This window comes from Schistocerca serialis, chromosome 3 (assembly GCF_023864345.2).
Source record: "Schistocerca serialis cubense isolate TAMUIC-IGC-003099 chromosome 3, iqSchSeri2.2, whole genome shotgun sequence".
Taxonomy (NCBI): domain Eukaryota; kingdom Metazoa; phylum Arthropoda; class Insecta; order Orthoptera; family Acrididae; genus Schistocerca; species Schistocerca serialis.
The window spans coordinates 396,483,285-396,496,975 of NC_064640.1; the positions used below are offsets into that span (position 1 = coordinate 396,483,285).

Below are 13,691 nucleotides of genomic sequence, written 5' to 3' on the forward strand. Positions count from 1 at the left end.
GAGGAACCTATGCCACAGTGGGAAAAAAGTTGTCATGTTCCTATGTGTTGTTTACACTGAGATGACAAAAGTCATGAGATAGCAATAGTTACATATACAGGTGGCGGTAGTGTCACGTAGACAAGGTATAAAAGGGCAGCGCATTGGCGGAGCTGTCATTTGTACTCAGGTGATTCATGTGTGCTGAGAATTTCAGGCATAACCTTCTACCATGGATAACGCAGTGGCCGACAGCCTTCACTTAACTACCGAGAGCAGCGGCGTTTGCGCAGAGTTGTTGGTGCTGACAGACATGCAACACTGCATAAAATAACCGCAGAAACCAATGTGGAACGTACGGCCAACGCATCCGTTAGCACAGTGAGGCGAAATTTGGTGCTAATGGGCTATGGCAGCAGATGATCGACACGAGTGTCTTTGCTAACAGCACGATATCGCCTGCGACGCCTCTCCTGGGCTCGTGACCATGTGGGTTGAGTCTAGACGATTGTAAAATGGTGACAGTTAGATGAGTACCGATTTCAGCTGGTAAGAGCTGATGGCATGGTTCGTGTGTGGCGCAGATCCTACGAAACCATGGACCCAAGTTGCCAACAAGGCACTGTGCAAGCTGATGGCGCTCCATAATGGTGTGGGCTGTGTTTACATGGAATGGGCTGGGTCCTCTGGTTCAACTGAACCGATGTTTGACTGGAAATGGCTATGTTCGGCTACTGGGAGATCACCTCCAGCCATTCATTATATTCGGAAACAACGATGGAATTTTTATGGATGACAGTGCGCCATGTCACTGGGCCTCAGTTGTTCGCGACTGGTTTGAAGAACATTTTCGAGAATTTGAGTGAATGATTTTGTCATCAAGATCGCCCAACATGAATCCCATCGAAGATTTGTGGGACATAATGAGGATGTCAGTTCGTGGAAATAATCTTGCACCGGCAATACTTTCTCAATTATGTGCGGCTATAGAATCAGCCTGGCTCAATTTCTTCAGGGACCTTCCAAGGACTTGATGAGTCGATACCACGTTCAGTTTCTGCAATGTGTCGAGCAAAAGGAGGTTCGACACGCCATTAGGAGGTATCCAGCGACTATTGTCACCTTAGTGTAAAACTGCTTATGCATGTACTTGTCCGCTATCGTACTCCAAAATGAAATTTTCACTCTGAAGCGGGATGGACGCTGTAATGAAACTTCCTGGTGGATTATAACTGTGTGCCGGACCGAAACTCGAATTCGGGACTCTTTGTCTTCTACGGGCAAGTCCTCTACCACCTGAGCTACCGAAGGACGACTCACAACGCGTCCTCATAGTTTTACCTCCGCCGATGCCTAATCTCCTACCTTCCAAACTTCAAAGAAGCTCACCTGCGGAACTTGCGGTACTAGCAATCCTGGAGAAAGGATATTGCGGAGACATGTCTTAGCAACAGTCTGCGGGATGTTTCTAGAATGAGACATCCACTGCGCTACGAAGCGAGGAGCTCATTTCATTCAGAAGCATGGACATGTTGGAGGAGTTTTCCTTCGCATTCAGACACTTCCTACCTTATTGCCCGTTACAAAAAATCTTCAGGTGACATATGATACGGCGAAATGAGGAGTGAAGTTAATGTAAAATTTCAGTGGACCATTAACAGCTGATGAAGAAAAGAAGGAGTTAGTTTTATGATGTATCAACATCACCGAAGGCAATACACTAATTTTAAAAATAAATAAATCAATCAATCAAAAAAGGACACTGGAAAGAAAATTGTGCTAAAATCAGTATTGATTTATGGTGCATTCACACATTTGTATGTTCTGTTACAGTGAAGTATTTAAATTATTCTCATTTAAATATATTTAAGCATATTTGCAACACGTACGTATGTTGGTTCAGTTCATTTATTTATTCCTACCGAAAATAAAGACACTTAATTCGGAAAATAAGTTATGTTTAAATTTTTAGTTCCGTTGCGGTATGGGTTAATATAAATTAATCGTAATGAAATTTGACACATGATCAAAACATGCCAAAACTAAAAGAAATGGGAGGCGGTGTTAAATCACTTAACATTTTTTTGTAACCCCCATGTAAGGACCACCCTAATGATAGCAGTCCAGCACATGCACGAGCAATAATAAACAACACGTAGTGACAACACAGCTTCTGGGCCACAGCGGCATTGCAAAAGGGAAAATACTATACGATGTGCGTGAAGAAACACTCTTCTGTAGTGCGTGCCAAAAGTGGACCAACACGTTATTAAGTGGTGGTCATAATGTTTTGGCCCATTAGTGTACAGCTAGTACTATCGCGTTAAAACCAACACCTATGGTTCATTTGCCTTATCCAGCCTGATTAATCTACAACAGCTTTATTTCGATGTGTATAGAGTTGATTATGGCAAAGTAAAGATCTAGACACCAGGAATTTGGATTTAAATAGTGCCTGGAATTACTTTCAGTAGTTTTTACGATCTCTGAGTGGTTCCCTGCACAAGTGGCAACGCTACGTCTACGCGCAGGTGGAGCGGCAACCCGCCATGCCCTTCACCTTTGCCGGGCTGCAGACTGAGATCGGTGTGGGGCGAATGGTTGAGTGACTCGTTACAGCATCTGTGACGTACAGACACTTGATACTGTCGTCAAGGAGTAAATAACGACTAAGTGGATTCAATGGTCAGTAACTGAACATTTAGTCGGGAGACATACCGTTGTACACTTCATAAAGTGCTTTGTGGAAACAGTAAGTAGTACAGTAAACTCCCGTTTATCCGAATCTCGTTTATCCGAAATCCGCTTTATCTGAACAAATTTTTCCGATTTTTGCGGCTCACATTGACGCTGTCTGACGCATTGCGCAGCTACGCTTTTGGCTAGCTAGTATGACAGTTGACAAGTTTCAACTTGTCGGCGCCTGAGGTCATACGTTCGCTGGTGTTCTTCCGCAGTCTACTGTTGACCAGTGCACTGGCGCGTGTCAAAAGACCGAGTGTCGCTAGTTCGTGTGTGTGTTGGTTGAAGTTTTAGCGTGTTTCTTGTTCGTATTGCGTGGTTTCATGCCATTGCCATCTATTGGAACTCCTTGGAAGTACAGAACGTACAGTATTGCTCTATGCAGCGCGACATATCCCTTTCGAAACCGGCAATGAGATTACGGCGCCAAACACTTTCCGCCTGTTGTCGGTACATCATATGAAGCTGAGCGTTTAACAATGTAACAGTGAACGTACAACGCACTGTCGTGTTGCCGCTTTGGCTTGGGCAGTATAGGTGAAAGGGGACAGATGTTTCGAATGTTTTCATTCGATGGCTGCCAGTGCGTCTCGAGTGTTGCCAAGCCGTGCGTCTGTGTGTTTTCGATTTAACACTTCGTGCTCGCGCTACATGCTTTAAAATGTCCAGAGATACAAGTGGCCTAAAACCAAAAAAGAATCAAATGACTCATGTCCGAAAGAACAGATACCTTTTCATATAGTTAAGGCTAACCGGTCATTGATACTCCTCTTCTGTGCTGGATGCACACGCATTGCCTGAACTCTTACGGGGCTCGGTAAGATTGTCTGCGTCGAGTAAGGAGTGTAATGGGCAAGGGCTCTAGGAATGTAGTGGGTGGACATTAAGTTGGAAACGTGGGTCTCACGGGGACCGTGCAAGGGATAAATCCGTGCAGTCGCACTGTCCTCTGTGCTCTCGGTGGCTCAGATGGTTAGAGCATCTGCCATGTAAGCAGGAGATCCCGGGTTAGAGTCCCGGTCGGAGCACACATTTTCAACTGTCCCCGTAGATATATATCAACGCCTGTCGACAGCTTAGGGTCTTGATTTAATTATCACTTCATTCTAAGAGAGCTGCATGGTGACCGATGGTATCTGTTCTTTCGGACATACAAAAAAGAATCAGTCGAGTGTCGTTAAAAAAACGCTGAACGTTACTACGAGCGTGAAAGGAAAAAAAATGTGATCTCGTTGGAACTAAAGCTTCGCGCTTTGCAGAGAATTGAAGTTGCTGCGGATTTGAACGTTGGTAGAAGTACGATTACTGATTGGAAGACAAATCGATCAGAAATTAAAAAAAAATTGTTCCATTCAAGTGCCAGGCGGCCCAGTGAAATCTCGAAAAAAAATGAGAAAAGGTGCACATCCTCAGTTAGAAGAGGGCTTATTTTTGTGGCACGAACAAATAAAAGCAAAGGTGTGCCAGTTTCAGGTCCTCTACTTCGTCAAAAAGCGATGACTTTTTATGAGCTGATTGAAGGAAAGCAGCAAGAATTCCTCGGAGGTGATGGCTGACTGGATCGCTTCAAGAAGAGGTATGACATTCGTGAAATTGTCATCAGCGGCGAATCATTATCCGGGGATGAAGCCAATATCGCTGATTTTAAGAAAAAACTGCACACAGTCATCGACAAAGGGGGGATATACTAGCGATCAGCTTTACAACTGCGATGAAACCGGGTTGAATTGCACAATGTTGCCAACAAAAACCCTTGCCTCTAAACAAGAAAAACCGGCATTCGGATATAAAAAAGCAAAGAAAGAGTTACTGTCCTCGCAGGCAGTAATGCCACTGGCAATCATAAACGGCGCCTTACTTTAATTGGCAAATCCAAAAAACCAAGAGCATTTAGACGGCAACCAGCTGATAAACCTTTGCCATTGTGGTCCACGAATCAGTCAAGGCATGGATGAGCGGTGCCATCTTCAAAGGGTGGTTCCAGGAAGAGTTTGTTCCAGCTGTAGAAAAATACATGGAGGAAAATGGACTTCCTTGAAAAGCGCTACTGCTTGTGGACAACGCTCTTTCTCACCCAGATGACCTACAAGATGGGGATATTAAAGTTGTGTTTCTCACACCAAATCTCACGTCTCTATGTCAACCTTTGGACCAAGGTGTTCTTGAGGCGATGAAAAAACATTACAGACGCAAGCTGCTGGAATACTTAATCTGTGCGATTGACGCTGAAGGAGATTTTGTGCAAGTTCTTAAAAAAATCGATGTTTTAAGTGTCATTCATTGGATTGCTGAAGCTAATCAGATTCCTCCTATTTCTCTGGTTAAGTCTTTGAAAAAACTCTTAGATCATAAGGCAACTCATCAGTGGCGGGAAGAAGGAGGCAACACCGAAACTGACGAGCCAGAAACAGATGAAAATGACGTAATTTTGGCGAATTTACTGGAGAAGCTACCGGGTTGTGAAGACGAGAACTTCAAAGACGTTGAAGAGTGGATGGAAAACGACTTTTTCTGATTTAACTGAAGAAGAAATCGCCCAAATTGTGACCAATCAGAAAGTGTCAGAAGAATATGTCTCTGATGAAGCATAGAAAAATATTCCTCACTCAGTTGGTTACGAAGCGATCCAAACCGCCCTGGAGTACATCAGCTAACATGAGGAGGCGACTTATCCTGAACTCGTTTGTTTCTCAAGTCAAAAAACAAAAAACCATTACAGACTTTTTTACCAAAAAGAAAATCCAATGAAGCGTCCTACATCTTCAACGTCCATAAGTTAAAAGTTTTTTGTTTTCTTGCTTTAAAGTTACTCTAGACAAACTTTTCGTTCCTTTGAGTAATCTCTAGATCTGTTTCATAATTCTGTACAGTTTTTTTATTCTTTATTCAAAAGAGTAGGTAATAAAATTAAAACTCCCCTTTCTCCTGCTGCCAAATAGGGCAGATATTTTCTGTAAGAACGAAAAATAAACGATCTTTGTTATTCAGCATTTAAAACTTTGAGTTTTCAATCATACTTTGGCGCCTTTTTGACATGTCAACACAATTTTTTCAGTGAAATACACACAGGCTTATTCACAATCATATCAATAACATTTTACGTAGCGTACGCACATTTTACGATCATATTTCGCGGTATTGACACAATGCGGGATGTTTCACTCATGAAAACAGGGGGATTTCGGTTTCTCCAAAATTTTCGTTATCCGAAGCGGCCGCCGTCCCGATCATTTCCGATAAACGGGAGTTTAATGTATTCAGAATTTGAAGTAAGCGCTATCTGTATGATAATATCTGTGCACTCTGACTGTTAAATGCGCAAGAAATTCTGATGTGCCTGTTTCAGGGTGTACAGACACAATAATTGCTTGAAAGGTTCTCAGAAGTATCGCCGTAGAAACGCCTACTCGTCATGTTCGTGTGCGACTGTGACTGATTGTTGGCGCGGCAGCAACATAGTTTATAGTAGACGCTACGCCCGAGAACCTTTCAAGCATATTAAATTATCCTCTTCGCAAAGCAGCAGCAAGTAGATGGCTAATAATGTTTTGCAAACAAAGAAAGTTGGTCTGTCTGAAAGGTCAGATCACTTGTTCTTTATATTCCTGTGGTTTTATGGTGGTTCGCAACTTTTGTCTGTTGTGTCAGTTCCTCAGCTGTCTGCAATTTCTACAGTATTATGGGACGTTCCAAATTCTAGGGTCAAAATTGCATGAACAGTGGAGGATCCTAAATTGAGTATTTTGAGGAACTAATTATCGCAAACAAATATTTCAGGTGGTGCGAGGTCTTGAGTGCACAATGCATCTGAGGCACAACAAGTTTATAAGCTGCTTATTTTTCGTAACCAGTACATCGACGTTGGTGATGCTACTTTAAAGAAACAATAAACAGCAGTTCGTAATATGTCCTCCGTGGATTTTACCATATTTTATATTTCCTGTCTGGAATCATGAAGCACCGTAGTAATGTGTTGTCGGAGATACAAAAAAATGGTTCAAATGGCTCTAAGCACTATGGGTCTTAACATCTGAGGTCATCAGTGCCCTAGACTTCGAACTACTTAAACCTAACTAACCAAAGGACATCACACACATCCATTCCCGAGGCAGGATTCGAACCTGCGACCGTAGCAGCAGCGTGGTTGTGGGCTGAAGCGCCTAGAACCGCTCGGCCACAGCGGCCGGCTCGGAGATCCATATCATTACAGAAAATGAGACGTGATGCTACCAGTACGATCTGGAGACCAAGTGATAGGTAATGGCATGGTGTTCGTCGTCTTCCCCGCCTTCCACAAAAATCCAGCTGACACAATTTAAGATTAAGAAGACGTTGATGGCCTGTTCGACAGTAAGGGCACGATCCATCATGAATTTCTACCCGAGAGAGAAGGTGAAGGCGATGACCGCCATGGCACTGACAGTCGTTTGATCACTGGATCGTACTGGTAGCACCAGATCTCATCTCCTGTAATGATGCAGATATCCAACAATGCGTGACTGTGCTGCTTCGAGGGATTGCAACGCCCAGCGTCAATGGAAAGAAGCGACATGTTTTTAAAGTGCAAATTTATATGCCCATTCGACAGAATGGCCCCAAATTAATGTAATGGGGTATTCGGTTTACCGCTTTGTTAATTAATAGGAACAGTAAAACATGAAGAATAAACCGTACTCCAGCACCGACTAAGTAGCGCTGTTGCATGAAGACAACAGACAGACCGCGCAGAGCGGGTCAGCACTCGAGACGAGAATGGGATCATTGGACATAGAAGAAGTGATAAAAACATGCTTACCGACATAACAAATAATAGAGGATATTTAGCTAAAATAAATACCTAACTAAACTTTTTTGGGGCAAGTATATCGAACGGGGTCATGTCGTTCAGTTTCAAAAACTTTTTGTTCGTAATGAGAAACAATCTTATATGTTCCGTTAACACTGAGATTTGAATGAAACATGTGGTGAGAAATGGCTGTTACAAATGATGCTATCAACATATTACAAAAACTAATTTAAAAATATGTGCCAAAACTCCAGAGAAAATAAGTCAAACGACTCTTATGAGAGACAACAAAACGATAGAAGCCAACGTCTAGAGGTTAGCATGGGGGATTTATCATGAAAAGCATGAGTATGGGAACTCATGTGTGGAAACGTTATACAAGGACGCTACAAAGTGTTATAGGGGTTAATACCTTTGGCCGGACTACCTATTCGGCAGCAAACGTGATTTTAGTTGCTGACAGACAGCAAGAACTATATCTCGCAGTGTACCAGTGGACGTTACACTATTCAAGGCGTAGTTGGCGTCTAATGCATCTGCAGCTGCAACAGCGCACTTTGCGGTCCATCAGAAGAAAACCCTTATGTCATCAGCCGAAGAACTGCCAAATTAGTAGATGCTCTTTGACGTCGTTGAGTGGCATTTAAAGACTTGAGTTCACATCCTCAATTTGTTTCTTAAGAGATCCTCTACAACCACAAGGAGTTGGCCGGAATCGTTTTGTTATACCGTGTATATTTATTTCCAAACATTAGTTGCTCATCTCAAAGTAACCACTTTAGGGGCCTACACCATCTGCACAATTTTAACCATACACTATTCGTATTGTACTTTATCCAACGAATCATTTACGTTCTAGTTCCTTCACACTGGCAAGTCTCTTGTCATCAACTTAAATTATTTTAGATTCTGCGATTCGAACAACAGGATTAATGAACATACTTTCAGAGCAATTGGTTCCGATCAACAGCGACTAGCAGTTATGACTCCGGTATGAATGCCCTTAAAATGTTCCCCTTCTTGTACAAAATTTGACTCATGAATAAACAGCAACTCTATCTGACTACTGTTAAGGAAATATGAGGAAATAAGCGAACTTCTATCGCAACGGAATATACTGGACTCTCTCCTACATTTTCTCTGGCGTTTCAGCAGGTATTAGCAATTTCGTTCTTGCAACGTGCAACTGTAGTCCCAACAAATACTGCTTATTATGTCTCTCATGCGACACCCAGTTACGACGAAAAGCGTCTGTTTGTTTCCAATTACAAACGAAATGATCTTTAAAACGGGATTTTACGTGTCCGTTCGACAAAGCGATCCCAAATTCGTCTAGTACGATATTCATATTATCGATATACGAGGGTTGGAATTTTAATAGTGGCAACTATTTATTTACAGCTCGTACAAAACAGATACGTGTTTCAAAGTTTTAATGACCTTCAAAGTAGTCACCAGCATTGTGTATAACCCGCTGCCAGCGATGTGGAAGCCGTTTGATACTCTTAGCAGTGCCAGTTGTGTTGACAGCTAGAGCGGCGCGGTCTATTGCCCGACGAATTTGTAGCGGTTCTGAAGCTAATGCCGTGAAGTGTTTCTTTCAGTTCAGAAATCGAGTTGAACTTACGAGAGCTTAAGTCAGGGGAGTGCAGTAGTTGGTATAGAACTTAGCAGCCCCATCGGTCAAGCAAATCAGTAACAGCTTGCACTGTATGTGCTTCAGCATTGTCCTGCAAAATGATGATTAGGTTCAAATGGCTCTGAGCACTATGGGACTTAACTTCTAAGGTCATCAGTCCTCTAGAACTTAGAACTACTTAAACCTAACTAATCTAAGGGCATCACACACATACATGCCAGAGGCAGGATTCGAACCTGGGACCGTAGCGGTAGTGCGGTTCCAGACTGTAGCGCCTAGAACCGCTCGGCCATCCCAGCCGGCGATGATTAGGTCCTGCACAAAGTGTCATCACTTGTGTCTCTATGCTGTTCATTTTTGGAACAAAACCTACGACCAGCTTAGAGACAGAAGTGATGATACTCTCTGCAGGACCTGACCATCATTTTGCAGGACAATGATCAAGCACGCACAGTGCAAGCTGTCACTGATTTGTTTGACTGATGGGTATGAACTTTTAGTAAGTCGTCAGTCAGCATACAGCGTGATGTAAACAGCGTTACGCAGGCTCCGATCGTAGGGAGGAAGTGTGCTTTGTCCGGATAGACAAGGGCCAACCCAACTATCCAGGGTGTGCACTAACAGACGAAAGCTCGGGGTCTCGGTTTAGATTCCCGGCTGGCTATGGGATTTTCACCTGCGCCGAGATGACTGGGTGTTGGTGTGTCGTCTTCACCATCATCATTCATCCCCATTACGGTCGGAAGAAGGCAACGGCAAACCACCTCCATTAGGACCTTGCCTAGTACTGCGCTGCGGGTCTCCCGCATCGTTCCCCTAGGCCTTGTCAAGAAGCATGGGACTTCATTCATACACCCTAAACCGATTAAGAAGAGTATAGCGATTATTCTTGTGAAAAGCGAACTACTGATTCCCTTCCACTTGTCTTTACTACCTGACTTTGTGGTCCGTCTTTAATGACTTCTGATTTGACGGACGTTCTTTCAAAAAAATGGTTCAAATGGCTCTGAGCACTATGGGCCTTAACTTCTGAGGTCATGAGTTGCCTAGAACTTAGAGCTACTTAAACGTAACTAACCTAAGGACACCACACACATGCATGCCCGAGGCATGGTTCGAACCTCCGACCGTAGCGGTCGTGCGGTTCCACACTGTAGTGCCCAGAACCGCTCGGCCACACGGCCGGCGACGGACGTTATTTCTTGTATTTAAAATTCAGTTATAACGCAGCAGCCGACAGCTTAAAGATATTCATTGAATGTATTCGCAATTGCGAATAATGACAACCATTAGCTGTACAATGGAATGACGACAATGAAAATGTGTGCCGGACCGGGACATGAGCCCGGATTTCCCGCTTAACGCGAGCGGCCGCCTTACCATTTCGCTATCCGTGCGCGACTCACGGCCAGACCCAAACCTCCATATGTCGTCAACCACGCGTCATATTTTGATTATCGTCATTCCATTGTACATCTGATGGTTGTCATTATTCGTAATTCCGAATACAATAAATGTATTTCATAACTGCTGTAGTCGCTGCAGTGCATGCCCAAAGGAACTTTGCGTCGTAATCGGAATAACACAGGCACTGCAATATCGTGATTAGAGATAGGTTTGAACACCACAGTCCTTTGTTAGACTTGGATGTTCCTGGGCCGCGCAGTGTGGCCGCGCGGTTTGAGGCAGCATGTCACGGATTGCGCGGCCCCTCCCGCCGGAGGTTTGAGACCTCCCTCGGGCATGGGTATGTGTGTTGTTCTTAGCATAAGTTAGTTTACGTAGTGTGTGAGTCTAGGGACCGATGACCTCAGCAGTTTGGTCCCTTAGGAATTCACACACATTTGAACATTCGATGTTCCTGGTTTCAAACATTGAGGAAAACCACAGAAATGCCCAACTAGTGAAAACAAATTGACACATGAATTGAGTATGTTGTTATAATGTTAATGTTGATCACAAACCAAGAGCTTGCATTCCTTTATCTAATTTTGATTTTCAATTTTAACTGATCGGGTATTTCGGTACCTTACCCACTTGGATAGCCGTGCGTGTTAAATTGCCACTTTCAGGACCGGGAGATGTGCCGACCCCGGATCGAATCCACCTGGAGGATGAACGACGAGGATCGATGTGACACAGCCAGCCTGGATGTGGTTTTCGCGCTAGTTGAATACCGGATGGTACCCAAGTCCCACCTCAGTCTCAGTTACACATTTCGCAAACATTTAGAAAACTTCCGCTCTTATTTACATGAATAACACTGCATGCAGGCAGCTGAGGTACACATATTCCATCCAGGTGGGTGACTGGGTGGCGACAGGAAGGGCATCCGGCCACCCCTTAAACTGACAGTGCCAAATCCGTTAATAACAACTCGAACCTGCGGCAATGAGGAACAAAGGCACAAAAAGAAAGAAGAGGGTCCATTGGTCCCTTGAGATCCAAATCTGATTAGAAAATTTAAAAATTGGAAAGAAGACCACAAGATGAAGAAAAACTAAAAATCTGAAAAAGTTTATACAATGAATGCAGTGGCCAAAAGTCAAGTGGTTATACCAATTGAAGATAACGTATATGACGCACTAAAGTTATGGCTAGATTTTGACACAATGTCTGAGCAGTGTGTTACAGACACCTGTGTAATGAACACGCCAGTACGTCACGAATTTGCCGGCTCTGAACGTGGGATGATAATCGTTGTGAGATTCACGGGCTGTACCATATCGGAGATCAAACAATAATTCGTGTTCCTGAGGCTAACTGTGTCCAGGGTGGATCTTCAGTATCGCAGGAACAACTTATCCACACATGTAAACCGCCGCAACGGATGACCCCAAGTCTTTCGCCCCAAGGACGTGACGTCGCTTCCGCAGAGGCATACGGTTCGACCGACTGTCTATTGTAGGGGTTGGCCAAGATTTCAGCTTGTGGGCAGTACCTGGGCAAGAGCGCCAAAGCGCTCAGCCTCGCTTCACATTTCCCCCACCGCCACGCTACGCTGTCTGAGTAGGAGGAGAGGAAGAGGGGAAAACTGCGAACGCGCCGCATTTAAATGGCAGTGCAATTGCACTGCATGCTACTTGGTTTTATACTTCACATTTCCCAACAACACAGGTTAGAAAGAAATAAAATATCTCAGTATTCTGTAATTATTTTTGGAAATTTGTGTTAAGTTCTATGGGGCCAAACTACTGACGTCATCGGTCCCTAAGCTTACATACTACTTAATCTAACTTAAACCAACTTACGCTAAGGACAACACAAGCACCCATGCCCAAGGGAGGACTCGAACCTCCAAAGGAGCAGCCGCGCGAACCGTGACAAGGCGCCCCAGACCACACGGCTTATTTTTGGTGCGCTGAAGACATAACATAATTTTTATTTGGTACAAGCTATCGGCAATATGGACGCTGAGAATTTCATGTAAATCGAAGAAAATGTCTTCCACAAAAATATGTTGATCGAAATATTGTAGCTCTATTGCAACTCCATTATGAAGAGTTTTACTCTACCTGAGGAAAGCAGTGTAGTCTCCTGGACAGTTTTAATGCAAAAAGATCTGTCATTAAAACTGGAATTACCGTACAGGTCTATCAGTTACATCTTCACATACACATAGGAAGTTTCAACCGAAACGGCAAACGGTCTCGAAAACTGCTCGGAAACAGCTGTAAGATTGTTAGTGTCCTCAAACTCTTTGTAAAACTGTCCTTTTATTTCTTTCAAGGGCACAGGAATTCTTCAGACCTCGCGTTTCCTTCAACGCTAGTGAGCTTAGGGAACTGGACTGCCTTTGTCAGAATTTGTCCCTTCTGCAACTCGATTTCCTTTCTAAATGCGTCCCATCAAATCAGAAAGAAGTTACCTTGCAATGTCTAATTGTGGGCAGTGTGCAACCAAAACCACTTAAAAGGCGAAGTCTGCAATCCACTTCGGATGTTCTAATTTTCGTTCCTGCTCTCCTTCTTACTTCATTATTCAGCAATAGCGAGTTTTAAATAAAAAAAAAATCGTTCCAGGCATGCCCCTTGACTGAACCTAAATACATTGCAGTAACATATGAAGTCTCCATACTCTTCCTTCAATTACACGGAAAATTGTTGCAACTGACATTGGAATCCACTTCAGAAATTTTACTGTTCGTACCAATAATTTCTTCACGTGCTCCAGACCTGCAAATTTAGCACAAAGTGCTTTTTGATATACAGAGCAATGAATACCGTCGGTCGATCGTTATAATTTTTTGCTCTTTCATGGTCAAGTAAAACATCAAATTAATTCTACATGGTATTGTGACGTCGTTTCAAAGCAAATGTGCAGTACCTTTCGATTACCCGAATTGAGAATTCTCATCCCTATCTTCTGTCATTCCTATTCATTTTAAAGGATCGCGACAATAGATCAACTATTTCCACAGTCACTTTGTCCCTTTCTTTCTCTCACGTTGCTATTACCTCCTTAACTCTTTCTATACCACAACAACTGTCTACTGTCTTCCAGTATATATTACTTTTCCATCTCTTTCCCTCCACCACTGTCTCC

The 13,691-nt window shown here is 43.4% G+C and overlaps 1 non-coding gene across 1 annotated transcript; it reads left to right on the forward strand.

Moving 5' to 3' along the window:
* The first annotated feature begins 3,674 nt into the window (after positions 1 to 3,674).
* On the forward strand, positions 3,675 to 3,749 carry Trnat-ugu (transfer RNA threonine (anticodon UGU)). Its single transcript has one exon. It is a non-coding gene; the product is annotated as a tRNA-Thr (tRNA).
* Positions 3,750 to 13,691: the final 9,942 nt, after the last annotated feature.